Source organism: Mus pahari, chromosome 14 (genome assembly GCF_900095145.1).
Source record: "Mus pahari chromosome 14, PAHARI_EIJ_v1.1, whole genome shotgun sequence".
Taxonomy (NCBI): domain Eukaryota; kingdom Metazoa; phylum Chordata; class Mammalia; order Rodentia; family Muridae; genus Mus; species Mus pahari.
This window is the reverse complement of record NC_034603.1, coordinates 29,447,802-29,469,120: the sequence shown is the minus strand read 5'-3', so window position 1 is coordinate 29,469,120 and position 21,319 is coordinate 29,447,802.

The window sequence follows — 21,319 nt, the reverse complement described above, 5'->3', positions numbered from 1 at the left end:
TCTCATGGAGGCATTTCCTCAAGGGAGGCTCCTTTCTCTGTGATAACTCCAGCTCGTGTCAAGTTGACACACAAAACCAGCAAGAACACTGGGATTTGAACTCAGGACCTTTGGAAGAACAGTCAGTGCTCTTACCCACTGAGCCATCTCAAAAGCCCGGACTCAGGATTTCTGATGTCAGAATTCCTTGTTGGGCAGAGCCCTTTCAGATCTCTCCAGACCCCCAGACAACCTCTGACTCTAGGTGGCTTCTGAGTGTGTGAGTACAGTTTTTATTTCTACAGTAAAACCCTTGAGGCCAAGCATGTTATCAAGAGAAGTTTCTTTAACTCCTACTGAGGGCTGTATCCCTAGTAACCTGACCTAGGCCCCATCTCTTAAAGGTCTGATGAGGGCCAAGTGTCCCATTTATGAGCCCTGAGAGACCTTTAAACAATACTCCAAACTAGTACTGGGCTTTTGACCTCGGTTCTATGATCTACCAGACTGTAAGCTAGGCCTCCAAGATTCTCTTGTCACAAGTCTCTGGGTCAGAGATTGCTGCCATACCTTGCAGCTCCTAATTCTGAGTCTCCCCTAATGTTGAAGATGCCAAATTCACAAGGCACAAAGAGCCAGCAACCTGAAGCCCCTTGACACGTGCAAGAGCCCCACTCCACCGACTTGCAGGAAGCCACATCACGAGCCAGAAGGAGCTCTGACTGCCTTGAGTGAACGAGACACCAAGCCGATTTGTTACCAGGGCATTGCCTTCCTAACCAACCAACAGACCTGTGTTCTTTGAAATGGGGTGTTGCCATAAGCAACAATGACAAACACCGGTTAGCTGTCGAGCAGCAAAGGAACACACAGTTGGGCTCATGTCATGACAAACCACTCGCTCACCGCCCACCTATAAATACTTGGAATCTAGAACCCATATGGTCGAGGAAGAAGTTTATTTATTTATTTTTTTTAAAGTCTCTTGCCAAGCAGAACATTCTCTCTGCCAATGTGGAAAAGAAGGAAGGTGGTTCTCTTAATATACATTCAATACACAGGGCTGACCCTGTGTAATCTGGTAATGACATTACGGAAACAAAAGAAATCCCACCCATGTTGTACTTTTGTTTCTGTGGCCAGCACTGAGCAGACAGCTGAAAGGGAAAGACTGGCTTTGCTCATGGTTTCAGAGGGCTTGGTTTACAGTCACTTGGTCCTATGTGTTGGGCAGAGCCCATAGTGAGAGGAGCTGATGAGGATGGCGGTTGTTCACTTCCTGGCCAACCAGGAGGCAAGAAAAGAGAATACTGTCTCTTTCTTGCCCCCCTTTTTTGCCCCATTTTATTATATTTGGGCTCTTAACCTACAGGATGGTCCATCTACATTTAGAGCATGTCTTTCTCTCTCATTCTCCCTGGGAGGCCTTTACAGACACATACAGAGACGTGCTTTACTGAGCTGGCTGATTCTGATGTAGCTAAGTTGACAGAGATAATTAATCATCACACATTCATCTGTATGGCCAGACAGATACAGCCTGTGACCTGGGCACGCTCATGGACGAGGCAGGAGGACTCCGCAGCATCGTCCACCGTGCATTCTTTCACAGGTCACTGCAAGGTCTACCTGGGAGCAGGGGTCAGAGCATCTGAAATGCCCCAACCCCAGGGTGATAGAACACTGGGACCACACGGCTAGGACCTGCGGAAACACAGTCAGTCCTGGGAAAGTGGTTTATTTAACCTTTAGAAAGAGCTGTTCAAGTATCAAAAACCTTACGTGTTTGTACGATGGACCTGCCCTTTGTTCCCAAAGCCACACTTGCCTGGCCCTGTTCCTATCAAGGACTGTACCTAGCAAGTCTTTACAGGTGACGTCTATCCTGGGAATGCTGTCTGGGTGAGTACATACTTCTGGGGCTCAAGACTGGTAGTGAAGAAGAACAGAGCAGTGTTAGAAAAACAATGTACCAACTTTTAGTAAACTGTGAGTCTTAAAGTAGTTAAAATCACTAATTCAAGTCAGACATGTTAGAGTTTGCACCAATGTCCCCAAAGGCCCACATAGTAAAGGCTTGATTTTAGTCTTGTGGTGTTACTGGTAGGGTATTAAGGCATGGGAACCAGTGGGAGGAAGTTAGGTCATTGAGATGTACCACTGAAGGGGATACTGGGACTCCAGCCCCTTCTCTCTTTGCTTTTCTGCCACCGTGAGGGGAGAAGCTTGCCTATGTACCATGAGATACTGAAGTCCTGGTGGGAACCGGGCTGTACTGCTCCTGAGGAGCTGGCTTTGTGTGAAAGGCATGAGCTCAGATTCATTCTTCTCCTCTGATGGTCACATCAGAACACTGACAGGAGCCCTCCCCATTTGGGGAGGACCTGGCTCTTCCCCAGAACACCTTTCTGTACATGAAATCTCTAGTCTGTTGATGGGGCTGTAGGCTCCCAACGAGGACCTTTTAGGTCCTTCTGATGTTATATCTCAGGCTTGGCAGGGAAAAGAGAAATCCTTTTAAGCACTGAACACAGTATGAGAGAACTGGGCTAAATTGGGTACAGGCCATGGTCTCAACCCATATGCACAGCCTGTCAGACAAGAGCTCAAAGGACAGTGTGAAGCTTGCCTGTGGGGCTCCTCTCATCTTTAGCAAGGCTAGCGGAGGAGTGTTAGCGCAACTTCCCAGGAAGAGCACCGGATGGCCAAGCAGAGTCTGATTCATCTGTTCTACTTATGCAGAGGATGGTGTGTGTGTGCAGGAATACTCAGCATGACCTACCTCATTCCTGAATGACAGAGCCCTCAGGCCACCTGGGCTTCCTACACACCACAATGAGACCGAATCTCTTACCCTCAATAGAATCCACCTATCCCCAGGTCCCTGGCAACGCTGTCAGAGAAGATACTTCCCTAGCACCATGTGCTAAGAACTCCTGCGGGTCAGGAACCCTGCTGACAGGCTTCAGATCTCTTAGAGCTGTCATTGATTGGCAGGAAGGGGTGTCGAGAAAGGACCTCACTCTAGACCAAGCTGGATTAGAACTCATTGTGTAGCCCAGGCTTGCTCTGAACTCATACAATCCTTTGGGCTCCCGGATGCTGAGATTACAGACATGAGCTCCCCCCGCCCCCCATGCCTGGCCTCTAACACATCTTGGATAATGCCATCTGCCCAACATGGTGGGGCATAGTGGGGGTGCTTTCAAACCCCTCCTCAGAGGAGAATACCAAGCAGTGGGGACAAGCTATAGAATTAATTGTTAGCTAGTCCCTGTGGCCTAGCTGAGGTCACTTAGGGCTTTTCTTGTCCGTTCATTACTTCCATTGTGAGGGGTAGTTCTGAAAATGAACAGAAGTCACTTGTCATAGGAAAGTCGGGGTTTTAAGTATGAGAGCTGCCCTGCCATTTAGAAACGTCACTGTTTTGCCCAGGTGAATTCTGGACACTGTGGTCTGTGAGGCCTTGAGTGGCTTTATTTTCAGAGACATTTTTTTCTCATCAAATTCTATTCAGTCCCCATTTCCCCAACTTTTCTCTGCTGCATGACAGACCCATACAGAAAGAGAATTTGGGGATGGATTAATATGAAGCAGAGTTGGGGTTTAATAAGGGTATTTTAATATGGACTTTAAGCACAGGGTTAGGAGAAACAGGGGTGTACCCCAGAGCATGGGTGTGGATGTCTCTGAGAGAATTTGGGGGTCACCTGCACTCTTTGCCTGTCATATCTGATTGGTCGAGCAATGTGAAACTGTTATAATGAGTCCCTTCTGGGAGGAGGGTGGAGAGGGGAAGAGGTCATGGGACTGCAAACAGTAGTGCAAGGATCTAGACCCCAGGGATGCAGGGAGGTAGGCACACCCACTAAGTGTCTTGTTGGAGTTGCCCAGAAAATGTCTGGGGAAAGGAATAATGACCAGCCCAAAGTCAGACTCGTTCATGAGCCTAGGCCGTTGCTATTTTGAAATAAACTACCTACATGCAACGAACTCCTCTTCCTCTCCCTCCCGCCCTTCACAGCAGATGCCGATATCCTGGGGTTCCTGCCTCAGCTGGTGAGAGGTTTCAAGCTGACTATTGGGGGAGGGACTCTTTTCCCTACCTGTGTCCCCGACATTTTCCGTGTCTTCCTAGCCTGCTGCAGACTTAAGTCCTGACCCCAGAATGGCAGCCCCAGGATGCTTCACGGAGTCAGTTTGTGCAGATGGACTTCCAGGCTGGCTGGAAGCTTCTGGTCTCCCCAGCAGAACTGTGTACTCGAAGCCTCAAGCTAGCCACTGCTCGCACACGACCCTTGAATATGTGTAACCTGTTAGAGTAATTTAACAATTTTGGTTGGATTTTATTTATGATTAGAGAATGAGGTAATTCCTTATTCTGTAAACTGTTCCAATGTTCTTTGAGGTTTTGGACTTCCTTTCTTTTTTCCTTCCTTCCTCTTTCCTTCCTTCCTTCCTTCCTTCCCTCAATCTCCATCTCTTTGCCCATAGCGTTTTTTTTTTTTTTTTTTTTTCCAATCCATATTCAGGATCACTTGCTCTTTCTTTTGCTAGTTCAAATCTGAGTTGTGCTCCAAGTTCAGTTGCTAAATTTGTGTGTGTGTGTGTGTGTGTGTGTGTGTGTGTGTGTGTGTGTGTGTTCTGAGACAGGATCTCTAAGTGAATCAGGCGCTCACTGATTGGCTAGACTGGTAGGCCAGCAAACTCCAAGGATATACTTGCCTTGCTCTCCAGCACTGGGGTTATGGGTTACAGCATCACATCTGGCTTTTACACAGGTTTGTGGGGCTCCAGTCCCAGTTTCCATGCTGGTACAGAAAGCACTACCCACTAACCTGTCTCCCTAGCTCCCAAACACAGTTTTTAATATTCATCTTTTTCTAGCCATGTCTTTGCCTGGGCTTAATACACCCAACTTGGGGGACATTTCCTAGCACCAAACACCAGCTTTTGCTCTTAGCTCCCAAAGACTGTTTCTCTCATCCTCAATTTTGGGATTAAAAAAAAAAAAAAAAAGCCTTTTCAGCAAAAGATGCCGACCAATCAGCTATCTGTAGGTGGAAAATGCAGAAAAGGGAAAGCTGAAAGTTCTTGGGGACAAGTTTAGGAAATCGTTGCAAAAGACACCGTGAATGTGACATTCACCGTGGTCTGAAAGTCCTGGGCCAGCTGCTGCAAAGACAGCGGAGCACTTCACCGTGAATCCCATGGCCAAACATTGTGGCAGAAGACACTCAACACAGATACCTTACGTTCTTTTACCCTAAGATGTTTTAAACCAATTGATGCTTTGCTTTAAGGTTTAGTAGAAAAACATTCAGGTTGGAATCTCAAAAGCATTATAATTCTCCAGATTTAAATATTAGCAATCCCTTCTGGTTCCTGATGAGTTCTCAGTAGAGCCAGTTTTTTTTTTTTTTTTTTTTTTTAAAGTCCTTGGCTGGTTGAGTCTATGTGTGGCGCCTGTCACGCTCCATTTCAGACCTCGGCTTCTCATCTTGACTCATATGCCATGCTAGCGAGCAGTGCTGCAGAGCTCCAGTGCCCTTCGAGGCGCTGGCTTCTGGGATGGCCTCCTATTGAGTTCGTGAGCATCACGTGGCTTCCGTCCCAGGTCCGGGCTTCTGTGTTGGTGATGAGGAGAAGGGCCCCACTTCACTGTTCTCATTGCTGTGGTGAGGTGGCTGGCAAAAACAGCCTAATAAAGGAATCATCCGTGTGGGCTCCCGGCTTCAGTCTGTCCCTGTGGGGAGGCAGAGAGGTCCATGGTGGCTTTAGTAAGGGGCGGCGGAGTCTCACAGGTTGGCAGATCAGGAAGCAGAGCTGTGATCTGAAGTAGAGCCAGGCTGTCGTCCTTAACATCTCACTTCGATGTAACAAAGTGACTCACTTCTACCAGCCGCGCCTTCTTTCCCCCTCCCCCCCCCCCGGGTGGTTCTAGTACCCCTTAAACGGCACAGCTGTGATGCACGCCCGGCTAGCACTTTACCCACTGAACCATCTTGCAAGCCTGGCAAAATGAATTTTAAGGACTCATTCAACTGTCTGCTGCAGGTATGTGTCTAAATTATGACCAAAGCAATTGCATCAGGTCATATTTCACACGGCAGTATACAGCATCTAACCCCAGACCACACCCTAGCAACTTAAGTTTCTCTCATTAGTGAATGGAGGTTTGGGCCTCCGTGCCCATTGGTGAAAGCAAGGATGTTGGGTCAAAGGGAATGTCCTTGAGAAGAGCAGAGGTTGGGCCAGGAATGAGCATTCCCATTGAGTGATCCCACCTGCAGTTCGCAGGTGTTGGGCATACATATTTATCATTTACATCTTCCTGGCGAGATGGCTTTGATTACGAAATGCTGAGTTCGTTTCTGTGACGGTTTCTGACTGAATCTTTTTTTTTGTCATCTGCGAATGGCCAGCTTTGCTCTTCATGGGTTGCCATCTGCATGGCATATCAACTTCTGTCCTTTCATTTCCAATATGTTCTTATATTAGGGTGTCCTTTGGAAGACAGCTTACATTGCCATCTCGATTTAAAAAACATCTATTCAGCTACTCTGTGCTTTTTGATTTCAGTTTAATCTATTGACATTTAAAGTAAGTGTTGTATGTTAGAGACATAATTTAGTGATAGATTGCTTTTCTAGCATGCACAAGGTCTTGGGTTCAATCCCAAACACACCCATGTACACACACACACACACACACACACACACGCACACACGCGCGCGCGCACACACACACACACACACACACACACAGGTTTTCTCCCCACAATGTGCTGGATAGAACTTTATTCCTGAAGCAACAGGTTGACTTTATCACCCACTTCCTCCTGAGTGTGTTTCTGCTCAGTCACTCAGTGTAATCTAAGTAGAACTCCCTGGTCCACGATGGTGGCCTGCTCCACACTGCTTGTAATATTCTCTGTTCTTTGTTTTGGAGTTTTGAAGGTTTCTTTGTGTCTAGTGTGGCTTTCCTCAGGTCATCATGGGGGGAGTCTTTGGACTTGACTTTGAATGTCTGCTTCTTTTGTCAAATTTGGGGAGTTTTCATTTCTCAAGGGAAGGGTTCTCTCAACATTTGTCTCACGGAAATCGCAACGTGTGTGTGTGTGTGTGTGTGTGTGTGTGTGTGTGTGTGTACTGGCTGGTTTTGTGTGTCAACTTGACACAAACTGGAGTTATCACAGAGAAAGGAGCTTCAGGTGAGGAAATGCCTCCATGAGATCCAGCTGTAGGGCATTGTCTCAATTAGTGATCAAGGAGGGAAGGGCCTTTTGTGGGTGGTGCCATCCCTGGGCTGGTAGTCTTAGATTCTATAAGAAAGCAAGCTGAACAAGCCAGGGGAAGCAAGCCAGTAAGTAACATCCCTCCATGGCTTCTGCATCAGCTCCTGCTTCCTGCCCTGCTTGAGTTCCACTCCTGACTTCCTTTGGTGTTGAACAACAGTGTGGAAATGTAAGCTGAATAAACCCTTTCCTCTCCAATTTGCTTTTTGGTCATAATGTATGTGCAGGAATAGAAACCCTGACAAAGACAGTGTGTGTGTGTTCATGTTTGTGTGTGTGTATATGTGTGTGTATGAGTGTGTGAGTGTGTGTGTGTGTGTGTGAGTATGTATGACTGTGTGTATGAGTGTATGTGTATGTGTGTTGATAAACGTGACGATGTCTCATAAGTCCTCTAGGCTTCCTTTATTACTTTATCTCCCCTTTCCAAGTGACCAGTGTTAGGTTTGCAGACAAGCATGCTGTGACTCCCTACAGTGCCCAAGCCCATTCGGTTATTGAATCGGTTATCGAATCCTACCGTTCCAGAGCTACTTTGTCAAGTAGTTTATAGATTAATATTTCTTTGGAGTCAGCTTCTTGATCCTTCTAATGGGCCAAGATTCTGTGGACTTGTGTGCATGTGCATGTATGTTTGTGTGGGCACATGTACCTTGTGGATATTTTGCTAAGTTTTAAGTATTTGAAAAAGCATCGGCCTCTCTCAGTCTTTATTGAATAGTTGCACAGAGGAAGATCTTTGCCAATTAGTCTTCTCCAGTTTCTAGGGTCCTCTGAAGTCTTTGGGGGAGCGGAGGTAGGCTGTGGCTTCTTTCCATTTCACATGTTCCTGTCTTGATTTGGTGGGGGATTGTCTAGTGAGGCAGTGCAGCATACTTCTGGGTCTACCTGCAAGGGACATCTCAGAACAAGGAAGAGAAGAACTCACCTACATTCAAGGTGAGGAGGAGGAGGAGGAGGAGGAGGAGAAGGAGGAGGAGAAGGAGGGGGAGGAGGACGAGAAGGAAGACAAGGAGGAGGCGGGGGAGAAGGAGAAACAGGGGGAGAAGGGAAACAAGGAGGAGGAGGAGGAGAAGAGGGAGGAGGAGGAGGAGGAAGAGGAGGAAGGAGAGATAGTATAAGTGGAGGAAAGGAGGCTGTGTTTAGGCGTTCTCTTCTCTCTGCAGCACAGCCTCTGTGAGGGGCAGCTTTGTTCTGCTCTGTCCATTCCATGCTGATGTTTTGCTTTGTCATGGCCCATGAACCACGGAGCCAGACTGCTGTGGACTAAATGCCCCAAACCACTCACCAAACACAAACGCCACTGCTTCTTCTAAGTGGTTTCTCTCCTATCACAGTGACATAAGGTAACCCAGCACGAGCTTCTCCCTGCGGTCAGAGGGGGTTGGTGATCTCCTTTTCAGGAGCTTGCATCTCTCTCTTGCATCTTTTTTTTAATTGAAAAAGATGTTCGCACAGTATATTTTGATCATGCTCGCTCCCTGCTGCAGTTCCTTTTAGATCCTTCCCGTGTCCTTCCTCACTCTGCTTTATGTTCTTTCCCCCTTTCTCTTTAAAAACAAACACACAAACAAAAACCAACAGTAAGAAACACAAAAGTGCCCAGAAAACAATAAACGAGAGTAAACAAGCAAAAGACAATAAGACAACAAAACAAAACAAAACGTCCAAACAAAGCAAAATGAGACCAAAGGAAAAAAAGTTCACAAAAACTTCTTTGAGTCCATTTTGTGTTGGCCAACTGCTCCTGTGCTGAGGTGTGTGGTTAATATTCCCAGTGAGATTCCATTGGCGAAAACTCATGTTCCTTTGTCAGTGGCTATCAACTTCAGGTAGCTTCTTGGTTAGGGTGGGAGCCCTTGTCCACTTCCCCCTGTTGGTGCTGAGTTGTGACCTGTGTGGCTCTTGTGTGTGCTGCCACAGTCTCTGAGTTCACATGCGCATGAGCCTTGCCTTGTCTGGAAGACACTGTTACCTTCAGAGTCATCCATCACATCTGGTTCTTGCAATCTTTTCTCTCCTACTTCTCCTCCTCTTCCTCCCCCTCTTCCCCCTCTCCTCCTCCCTCCCCTCCTCCTCCCCCTCCCCCTCCCCTCTTCCTCCTCCCTCTCCTCCTCCCTCTCCTCCTCCCTCTCCTCCCCCTTCTGCTCCTCTGAGGAGCTCTGGCTCCTTCTGGTTTGAGTTGTGCTTTACTGCAGGCTCTGTGCTACAGCAGCAAGCCACCCTCCTCTTCTCTGTTCTCAGCAGCTCATCAGCATGTATACTGGTTCCCTTCAGGTCCCCAGATTAAGTGACATGCCAGGTCCTGGGGCAGCTCTGCACACATCTAGATCCACAGTCCATCCATGTTTCAAGGGAGAAGCCATGCGTTGGCTCGGAGGTGGCACAGTGAGAACCCATCCTTGCTTTCAAGGGCCCACAGACTTCCAAACTATGTCTGATCAATTAGTGTTCTTAGATGAACTGGAAACTAGGCTTTCATGCATCAACCCCCTCGGGCCCCCATCCCAGAGAGAAGCCACAAATTGAAGTGAGTGGTTAAAATTGTTAGCTTAAAGGGGAGGTTGTGGATAAAGCAAAATGGCTCTTCTGACCAAATTCTTCATCTCTCTCTCTCTCTCTCTCTCCATTTATTTGGCTGTGGCAGCAGTGGCTGGGAGGGGGTGGGGGGTTGCCACAAAATGCATGTGAGGTCAGAGGTCTCTCCTCTACCACTCGGGTTTAGGGAATCAGGCTCAGGTTGCTAGGCTTGGCAGCGAGAGATTTTCCCTGCTGAGTCACTGTAGCAGGCCTCCTATGGTTTCTATATACTGTTCTTGGCATGATCTTAAGAAGCTGGGGCAATGCAGCCTCCTAACTGGTTTCTGGAATTCCAACACAGACACTTGGATCCATAGACTGTGTTAATTCTGGGCCTCTATGAAAGAATAAAGGCTGGGATCTCCTATCGACCATCTTGCTGATTCACCCCATTAGGTATGAAGGGAAATCCCAAAAGGACAGGCCTACTGACCATGTCCATGATGACAGCCTGGGCTCAGCTTGAACTGGACATGGACGGGAGAATCAAGGATGGCTTTTAGCATTTCTCAGGAACCTATAAAACCGTTTCTGTCAAAGTCACTGGTGGCTACCTAGGGAGCTTAAGGTCAGCATGGGCTGGAGAGCCTGTCCAAAAATAAAATAAAATAAAATAAAATAAAACAACCCAAAACAGTGGATTATATTATACAGTCCTTCTATTTTGAATAGATGCTTTCTATGAGACTTCAGTGTGAACTGCAGTATTGCTAGCTGCAGGAGTAGTAAGGTCGGCACGTCTCAATTACTCATTCAGCCTGCATAACCAAGCCCTGCGGGAGATCAATAGCCACTGCAACCCCTCCCCCACCACAATTCTGTTTTCCATCTCACTGACTTTACACACCTCAGAAATAGAGTGAAGCAGTCGTGGCTATCCTGCTATTATGGTTTCACTAAGCAGAGTGCCCCGGGAGCCATTTGAGGCACGCAGAGCAGGACTCTGTCCTTGTTTGTAGTCGGATGACTCCCACCAGTATATGCCACTGCGTTTTGAATAGATTGCATGAGTTGCTTCTGCCTCCCGGCTATTGTGAATAAAGCTGTAACAAACATGATGGTGCAAATATCTCTTCTAGATTCTAATTTCAATTCCTTTAAATAAGTACTCAGAAGAAGAATTTCTGGGCCATATGGTAGTTCTATTTTTAATTTTTTTTTTTTTTTCAGGAGACCCAGTTTGCGATTCTGTAGCAACTGTATTCTCTTTTCAGCCCATACTGTGCATGACTCTCTCTCCACGTTTTCACCAATGGTTGATTTCTTTGTATGTGTATATAATACCTACACGTGGATTGGTAAGTCATTTTTGACTAGTTTCTCTGATGGCTGGTGATGTTGAACATTCTTTCATGAACCCACTGATCTTTTGAATAGCCGGAAAGATGTCTGCCTGGTTGGCTATGTTTGTTTCTGGTTTTGAAGTTTGTGAGTTCTATACAGGCTGTGGATGTGAAACCTTCATTAGTTGTATACCTTGTGGATATTTTCTCCTCTTCCGGAGGCTGCATTTCCAGCTGCTGACTCCTCCCTTCACTGCACTGAGGTTTTCTACTTTGACAAAGCCCCATGTGTCTGTTTCTCACACTTTTGTCTTATCAAAAATTCACTGCCTAGGCTGGAGAGATGGCTCAGCAGTTAAGAGCACTGCTTGCTCTTCAAGATCTGAGTTCGATTCCCAGCGCCCACATAGCTGCTCACAACTGTCTGTAACTCCAGTTCCAGGGGATCCAATGTGCTTCACACTTGCAAGCAAAATATCAATGCATATAAAACAAAAATAAATTATTAAAAATTCGCTGACTATTCCAATAACATGAAGATTTTTTTTTTCTAACTTTTCTTTGAGTCTTATTCTTTAACCATTTTGCACTGGTCTTTGCATGTTGTATAATATGGAAATTCATGTTTATCATTTTACATGTTTGATATCTAGCGTTCCCAGCACTGTTTGTTGAAGAGACTGTCCTTTCTCCATCGTGTCTCATTGACACCTTGTCAGGGATCAGACACATATTCATGGGTTTATGTCAAGACTTTGTTCGGCTCTACTGGTTGATACATCCACTCTCATGTCATTACCACGTCGTTTTACATTACGGGTGGAGAATGTGCTCTTGGTATTTGGTATTCAGCCTAGAGTCTTGGTTAGCCTAAACATGCACTCTATCAGTGAGAATCAACATCTTTAGCTACAACAGATTCTTTTTTTTTTTTTTTTTTGCATTCTACTTATCTGCTTGTCTGTCTGTCTGTCTGTCTGTTTGGGCATGTGCATGCTACACATGGAGTCAGTTCTTTCTTCCCATGTGGGTGTCAAAAATTAAACTCAGGTCATCAGGCTTGACAACAAAATGCCTTTACTCACTGAGCCCTCTCACACCATCTATTTACTTACTTATTTATTTTTTATTTTGAGACAGAGTTGCTAAGATGCCTAAGGTTGTTGAACTTGCAATCTTCTTGTCTCTGCATCGTAGGCTAAAATTAGAGGTCAAGGTTACTGCATACATCAATTTTGACATCAGTAAATGTGATGCTTCTACAGGCTGTCCTCTGACCAATGGCACACGTAAATACATGAACACGCTTGCACATACACAATTAGTTAATTAATAATTAATTAATGTAATTGAAAAACAATAAAGATGACTATACAGTAGACCAGGTGTGGTGGTGCACGCCTTTAATCCCAGTACTCCTAAGGCAGAGGCAGGGGGATCTCTGTGATTTTGAGGTCATCCTGGTCTACAAAGTGAGTTTCAGGACAGCTAGAGCTGTTACCTAGAGAAACTCTGCCTGAAAAAAAACCAAAACCAAATGACTGTACGAACCTCTTTTTGAGATGCAAACATAGCTGATTTATATGTTAATGGTGTAGTTTATACAGATTCTTAGGGCAGTTTTTAAGTTTGAACAAGATTTTGGTGGACTCTTTAAGGTTTCCTGTTCTAACACAACGCCAACTTCAAATCAAGATAATAGCTTTACAGTTGAATGTTACCTATATTTTGTATACGCATGTTGTGTATATATGCATTTGTATGAGTGTTCACGCATGTGTGTCTGTAGAATAGCGTATATCTCTAAAACTTATTTCCTGAGGACTGATGTCCCCGTTGTTAGATTAACAGATGAGTTAGGAGCTTGTGCTATTTTTTAAGATTTAACTTATATGCTATGAGTGTTTTGCTTGCCTGCACGCCTGTGTACCAGGTGCATGTCTGATACCCGCTGGTGTTCTGAATTGTGCGGCTGATTGAAGAAAGAGTGTCACTCCAGAATGCAACCAGGTTCTGAGGCAGCAGGAAGGAATAGTCTCCATGCACTGAAGCTAAAGCGGCCACACAGAAACGTCTTTATTGATAGTTACATAAAAGTTGTTTTTGGGTAAAACGAGTTCCTCGTACCAAAGCCCCTCATCTAACCTATACGTCTCCTGAAGGAAAACATCAACCTTTGCAATGTTATGTCCTTACTGTGCACTGTTTGCAGTACCCAATAATGCAAGACATGACAGGTGTGCCAGGACCATCTTGTGACCAAAGTCATGCAAGGCTTGTGTTGTGTGCAGTTTTTATGCTACCTCCTTGAGCTCTGGAAGGTGACTGTGCTCTGGAGTCCCTACCCACCTTGCTCTAGGAAGTGGGCTTTGATACCCCTTCCCAGTTTCCCTTGAATCCTCAGATAAAAGACACAGACAGATAGACAGACAGACAGACAGACAGACACACACACACACACACACACACACACAGTATATTCTTTTGTAACTTGCTTTCTTGGCACAATTGTTCAGCATTGATAGCTCTCACCTGGAAAAGCGTGCCCTTACCAATTTATTATCTCTGTCTCTCCACCTGCCCTAAACTTCAGTGGCTGGTCCCACCTAGTCCCTGCCAAACGTCCATGACCACCTGCTTATAGTGGTGGCCACAGGCCTCAGCTCCCCCTGAGACCTCATATGGCTGCTGCATTCTTCTTTCAAGGCATGGCAGAAAACTCCCCTCTCCTTCCTTGTGTCTCTTCTTCTTGGGACCTAGAAGTCCCACTTGTACCTTCTGCCCAGCAATTGGCCCCTGGCTTTCTTTACTGACAAATTGGGGACCAATTGGGGAACAGGACCTTAGCATTAGAACTTCTCCCCCCACCCCACGGGCTTGTCAAGCTCCTTCAGAAAAACAACTACTTGTTCTGATGTCTACACTACAAACAATGATTCTACTATAATTCCACTACAGGCACCTTGTTACAGGGCTGAAGAGGGCAACAGATCCCCTGCAACTGGAATTACAAATGGTTGTGAGCTGCCATGAAGGTGCTGGGAGTTGAACCTGGGCCCTCTGTAAGCACAGCCAGTGCTCTTAATCACTGATATTGCTCCAGCCCCTGGGCTGATATTCTTAGTAGCTAAAGAAGCAACATTAGTGATCCGATGTAAGAAATATCTAAATGGTTCATCAGTGAGCTGAAAGTACAACCTAAGCATCTATTCTCCCGTCACTTTGCGGGGAACGGAGCTGAGATAAAAGTTTTCCATAAGACTTGGCTGTTAGCACAAATGTAAAATTGGGCGGCAGTTTAGAGAGCAGTAGGAGGCACCTCAAACCCAAAAATAGAGCCACGTATTATCCATCTGGTCATGTACCTAAAAGCTTTGGAGTCAGAGCCTCTGAGAGTCTATGCACAGCCATAGCCAAGTGCTGTTGCCAAAGGGGAGGCATCGCTGACATCCACTAACAGTCAGGGCAGTAAACCAACAGGCAGTAGAATACCACTCAGCCTTCAGAAAGGGGTAGGGGCTCTGTCACACGCCGAGTGGGCGATACTTAGGGACATTATGCTAAAGGAAATAAATCACCATAAAAGAAAGGCTTGTGACTCTCATTTGGGAAGCTTCCCCAAATAGCGAATGGCACTCGTGTGCTACCCTGTTCTGTAGACTGTGAAGGCCAAGTGTGACCACACCAGTTTGGAGCCTTCTGAGAACAGAAACCTGATCCCAGTGAACTCACCCTCTGGGTGCTTTGGGACCACTTGAAATGAGCCTCCTTTCTCCTCTCTGACCTCTGGAGGTAGGTCAGGGCTTTCCTGTCTAGGTGATTTTCTACAATAGTCACCCACACTGTATCTGGTACCCAGAAGATCAATCTCTCCTGGGGCCTGTGTTAGTCTTCCCTGACTGATAAGTTTCCTGAGAAGGTGGTTCAGGACAGAGAGTTCCTTTAGGTGGGTTCAGGCAGGTAGAGACTGCTTAGAGAAAGCCTCCCATGCCTGGTGTTCCCACATGCCTGGCGTTGAGGAGTCCACACATCAAGATGCTGTGTGTGATGTACCATCTCTTGCTCTTCCTGAGGCGGATGCTTGTACCCAGTAATTCCTTTACAGATGTAAATTAGTTTCTCAAAGGATTTTTTTTTTTAAAAAAAAAATAGCTGCTCTCAAAATAACCCTTTCAGCATTGGCAGAAAAGACTGCAGCAGTGTGTTCTAGTCTCCTGTAGTCAGCAGTTCCTGAGCCCACAGGAGCTTCCTGCACTTTTGCACATGGATTCCCTTGCATCCCCAGCCTTCTCCAGCTCCCTCTGATTTTCCTACTTGTACTTCATGCTCAGTTCCATCCTGATTGACTATCTGTATCTTAAAAGGACAAAGAGTTCACAGGGAATCTCAATGCATGTGGCCTTGGAGCCCACGCCTGCTACAACAGGCATCTGTCTACGGTGATGCAGACGTGTGGACACTTTTGTCTCAGCGACAATGAAGTAAAACTGGGGCAGACAGAGTGAGCCTTTCAGTTAAAAAGAGAAGCAGATGAGGGTGCAAAGGGACAATGCTGTCAAGAGAGATCCAGGCTGCCCCAAATCAGGGGATGGAATAGGATCTTTCTTCCATTGCTGGGAAGGTGTGAGGTCTGGTGATTTTCTGCTAATTAAAAAGATGGTGTGTGTGTGTGTGTGTGTGTGTGTGTGTGTGTGTGCACTCGAATGTACATGTGTCTTCATGAGTGTGAATAAGGGCATGAGTGTGCCATGACACAGATGTGGAAGTCGGAGGATGACACTTGAGGACTGGCATTTTTGCCTGCATGTGTCTGTTTGAGGGTGTCAGATCCCCTGGAACTAGAGTTACAGACAGTTCTGAGCCACCATGTGGTTGCTAGGAATTGAACCCTGGTCCTCTGGAAGAGTAGCCAGTGCTTTTAACTGTGAGCCATCTCTCCAGCTCTGGTTGTTTCATTTTGTTTGTTTTTACGGTTTGGAGACAGGGCCTTGGCTTTCTGATGACCCACAAGCTCCTGGAACTTCTCTGGTTTCTACCTTCAACCTCCAGTAGAATGCTGGGACTACAGGGTCCAACCTCTTGTGGTTCTGGGAATTTGAACTCTTTTACTGTCTGAGTTCAATGCCCAGCCTTGGGGGATGGTGTTTAAAAAGAAGTCTCTTTTTTTATATTTGAAGAAAGGTTTTTTTTTCTGTGTAAGATTCAGGTTTGAGGCCGGTTTGTCTCGGGGGAGCTTATGACACCACTCTCCTCTTTGGCTGTTTTTTTATCCTTGTGGTGAGAGCAGAAGAAAGTGTCTAAGGGGCAGATACATTCACATCATCACCAAAAAAGGCAGAGAGTTTTGTGGCTAGCAAGCTACTGATGAGCCTCCGAGGTTCTCTCCATCTCTTGTTCCCACAACAAGGCTCTGCATTAGCAGAAGACAGCACAGCTTCTCAGAGTCCCAGCATCACAAAGGAAGTTGCAGTTTAAAGGAACATCTGTTCACAGTGTTCTGTCCCAGGCTGCGCTGGCTCGGAGTGGGCAGTCACTTAAATACAGGGAAGTAAAACACTGAAGTGAAGGCTCAGCCCCGATAAAAGGACAGTCACAGTGACAAGGACAAATTCACCGTTCCAGCTTCATTTTTTTTTTTAAAAATTAGATTTCGTACAACTCTATTCTGGACAATTTGCCAATAATGAGCACATCCAGAGATGGCATATTCTGTGTTTTAATAACAGGAATTTCTAAGGTGGACACGAACAGATTGGGGCTTCCAGGGAGGCAAGATTCCCCCTACCCTGCAACTCGAAATATGTGAAGGAATTAGGAAAGAGGCTGGGTGTAGCTGAGAGAGGGGACACGCCCTTAGGTGGGGGGTCGGGGACTCCCACCTCCAGCATGAAGGGCTGGGTGTAGCTGAAAGAGAGGACATGCTCTTAGGGGGTGGGGGTGGGGGGGACTCCCACCTCCAGCATGAAGAAGAAAAGAAAGATGGGGGCAGATGGCATATCCCTTAAAAGCACTGGCTGCTCTTGACAGAGGCCTTGGGTTCAATTCCCAGGAGCCACATGGCAGCTCACAATTGTCAGTAACTCCAGTCCCAGGGGGTCTGGTATCCTCTTCTAATTTCTTGGGGGCACTGACCATATATGGTGCATAGAACAGACATATATATGTAGGCAAAACACCCACAGACATATAGTTTTTAAAAATGAAAAAAAAAAAAAACCAACAAACCTTAATAGAAAATCTCAGCTTGTTCCCTGTGGTGATGGCTGTTCTTGATTGTCAATTCGGTACATCTGGAATTAACTAAAAAGCAAATGGCTGGGCACACCCGTGAGAGATTTTTTTTTTTTTTCTTTTTCCTTGATTAAATCATTTGAAGTGGGAAGACCCACTTTTAACCTGGATCGTTGAGATAGGACGATGTATCTTTAACCCAGATACTTTGAGGTGGGACGATCCACTTTTAATCTGGGCCACACCTTCTGGCAGCCTATAGACACAGAAGGACGTTTGCTCCCTCTGCCTGCTCTCACTAGCAAGTCCATTCCTTCACTGGCATTAGAGCCTACTTCTTCGTGATTGCTAGGAATGCTGAAGATCAGCTGAGACATCCAGCCTCGTGGACTTCTAGATCACAGATAGCCATTGTTGGACTAGTGGGACCACAGTCTGTAAGTCATTCTGCGTAATCCCTTTTCTCTCCCTATGTATGGACTCATTCTGTAAGTTGCGTTTCTCTAGCAAACCCTGACTAATACACATGTCACCATGGGAACCATGTTTGGTATGTAAAGGATAGGGCTTCCGAGGGGGGGTCTATGCCTTTGCTGCTCTCTGGGGAAGAATACACTGGGCTTAGGGACCTTTCTTAGTTTTGCTGTGAAAAGATATCATGACCAAGGCAACTCTTATAAAAAACAGCATATAACTGGGGTCTTGCTTAGTCTCAGAGGCTCAGTCCATGAACATCATAGTGGGGAGTTGAGAGCTTTAAACTCTGTTCTGTAGCAGCAGGCATGGGGGTGGGCTTCTGAACCCCCCCCCAGAGACATATTTCTGCCAGCAAGGACACACCTACTCCAACAAAGCCACACCTCCTAATCCTTCTAATCCTTTTCAAACAATCCCACTAAAGACCAAACAAACATTTGAGCCTATGGGGGGGGGCATTTTCACGCAAACCACCATAGGACTCATTCTGTTTCATATCTGTACAGATAGAAGCTTTGATGGGACACCCTGTCTGAGCCCCCCAAATTCACTAAGAAACTCGTGGCACCTCCCGATAAGAGGGGATGGAAAGTCAGTGGGATAGAGGAGGGAGGTGTCTGTTCAGCTTTAAGGACATTTCTAGACTATGTCAGCTGGGTTGTGGTCCAGCCCAATATCATAGATGCCTGCTGGGACATGTGCAGGCTGTGGGAAGTAATCAGAGGCAGGCTGTCATTGAAATGTGCTAGAACATGTGGGGTACATAGTGATTCTGCTGCCTGGCCCAGGGGCCTTCGGCCTTCACCTATTCAGTATTTTCGAGGCAATGCAAAGGAGTTAGGAAATACTCCAAGCTGAGCCCTGTTTGACTTGGGAGCAAAATACCAAAACTCAGGCTCACTGGGAAGTCCCTCAGCAGATGGGTATCATCTGTGCAGCATACTTGCTCGACATCAGAAGTTCCCAGAGTCCAGCCACATTGGCCACAGAGGACTAGAAGGGATGGTGCAGTCCTTGAACCACATGGTCCAAGAGAAGCTTCAGGAGGGGGAGATGCCAGGCACTGCTGGGGCCAGCTCAGACAAAGACCTGCATGCCTTCCAGTCCACGAGAGAACAGAGGGCTCAGCAGATGGACACTGGAGGAAGCTTCAAAACCTGTGTCACCACCCACTGGGCCAACCAGGGAATCTGTAAGCGATCATGTTGGGAGAAGGCAAAGCCCCACGGGCACGGGATGCATACACTCTTGTGTACTATCTCTTCCACTTGTGCAACTGCAAGACTCTGAGTCCCTGAAATGGTTTGTCTTTAGGGGGCGACCAGCACAGCTGCGCCTCTGCAGTACAGATAGTGACCTTGCCTAGCACATCCTGTAAGTGGAGCTTCCTCCGCCTGGTTTCCCCCACATCCCTGTCATGCAGGGGTAAGGCTCCCGTCCCCACAGTGGCCTGTTCTTTCTCCCACTCTGAGGAGGTTTGGCCTCTTCTATTTGGAATGTTTGGAAAACGATACGCCATATTCTGTGTGAGGGAGAGCTTCCCTTGCTAGCACTGCATGGTCCCTTGCCCAGCTGTCTTCTATCATTTAGAGCAGATCACATGCAGTCCCTGCTCCAGTTGGTACAAGCCTGGGGTGTCCCAGTTAGCTTTCTCTTGCTGTGATAAAGACCACGACCAAGAGCAAACGGGGGCAGGGGAAGCATTTATATTTGGCTCACTCATCCTGATCACTAAGGGAAGTCAGGGCAGGAACTCAAGCAGGGCAGCAACCTGGAAGTGGGAACCAAAGCAGAGACTATGGGGGGACCACGCTCACTGGCATGTTTTCAGGCTCACAATCAACTGACTTATATAGACCAGGTTCAACTGCCCAGGTATGGCGCTTGCCACAGTGGGCTGGAGGCTCTCCCATCGATCATCAATCAAGAAAATGTCCCTACAGACTTGTCTAGAAGCCAGTCTGATGGAGGCAATTCCTTAGTTGAGATTCCCTCTTGCCAGATACAACTAGGTTTGTGTCAAGTTGACAAACAACAAGCAAACTAACAAACAAACAAAAACAAGCAACAGTGGGAACCTAACCAGCACAAGAGGCAGTTCCCTTTTGGGTGCTCACCAGAAAGTGTCTGTGAACATCTTTGTATATGTCATTAATAGAGGTAAAACAGCAACGCAGCATGGAGACCCAGAACTTCCCATTGTCTATCTAGTTCTCGAAGACCAGAGGCAGAGCCTGTGCAGGGTCACATGACTAGGGGAGGCAGTAAGGAAAGAAGTCTGTTGTTCCTGCTGCCCTCATTCAGTTGGCTGAGGGCTCTTTGGCTCGACCCACATAGAAAGCACAGGCGGTGAGGACAAAGTCCTCAAGTGCTCACCAGTCTGTCCTCAGGATGTCCAAGCAGCCTGCAGTGTGCACGCGAAGCAGAAGAGCATAGCGCCCTCTAGTGTTACAGTGGTTCCGGCCTCAGGTACCTGAAAAGATGGCCCTTGACAGTAGCCAGAATTAACAGTTCTCATCCTGAGGTCTGAGACCCTTGGTCCTTAAGACCGGACAGATCTTTGGAACACTTCTGCTAAGTAGGGCCTGCAGTTTCTGTTTTCTGGGTCGTTAAACCCGCTTATTGTTTTCATTTATTTTATTTTATCTTTGCGGTTGGGACTTAGCCCAGGTTGGCCTTGAACTTGTTATGTAGCTGAAGTTGACCTGGAACTCCTGAGCCTTCTGTCTCCACCTCCCAAGTTCCAGGATTACAGACGTAGTTACCACACTCGGCTCTTTTATCCTTCTCTATCCGGCTCCACCTTCTGTAGCGTCTCCTTTCTCTTACCCTGGCTTCTACCTGGTTCCGAAGCTTCTCTTTCAGCTTGGCTTGATGACCGCTCAGTTGCTGCCACCCACCTCGACTGTTTCCACTGCTCTCTGCTGTCATTTCTGCCTCTTTGTATTGCAATTTCAACTTTCACAACAGAAGACAAATGACCACTGGAGAGAAGCCTTTACAGGCTCTTTAGGGAAGCTGGGTGTCTCCCCAGCAACTCACTGGATGGGTTGCTTATATAGCCTAAGAAATGAGAAGGGCTAGGATGCTAGCATGGACTCTGAAGTGTGTCACGGGTACTTGTGATACTGAGGGAGCCTGGGGGCCAGCATGGGTTTTGATGTGCTGACAGGTGCTAGAGGTAGCCATATGTCCCTTCTACCAGAGCTAACGGAACCGATTCCTTTGGTGGAGGGAAGCTGTTTCTCAAGTTCCGGAGGAATGCTGGCCTTTATCTAACCTCTAGATATCCTCCTATAGCCCAGGTTGAGCTCATTGTGGATATTTGGATTGCCTTTTGGAATTAGGGGAACTAAAATATTCTTTGAACCTGACATTGTTACACTTCAGTCTTTTTTTTCTTTTTTTAAAGATTTTATTATTATTCATAAGTACACTGTAGCTGTCTTCAGACGCACCAGAAGAGGGCATC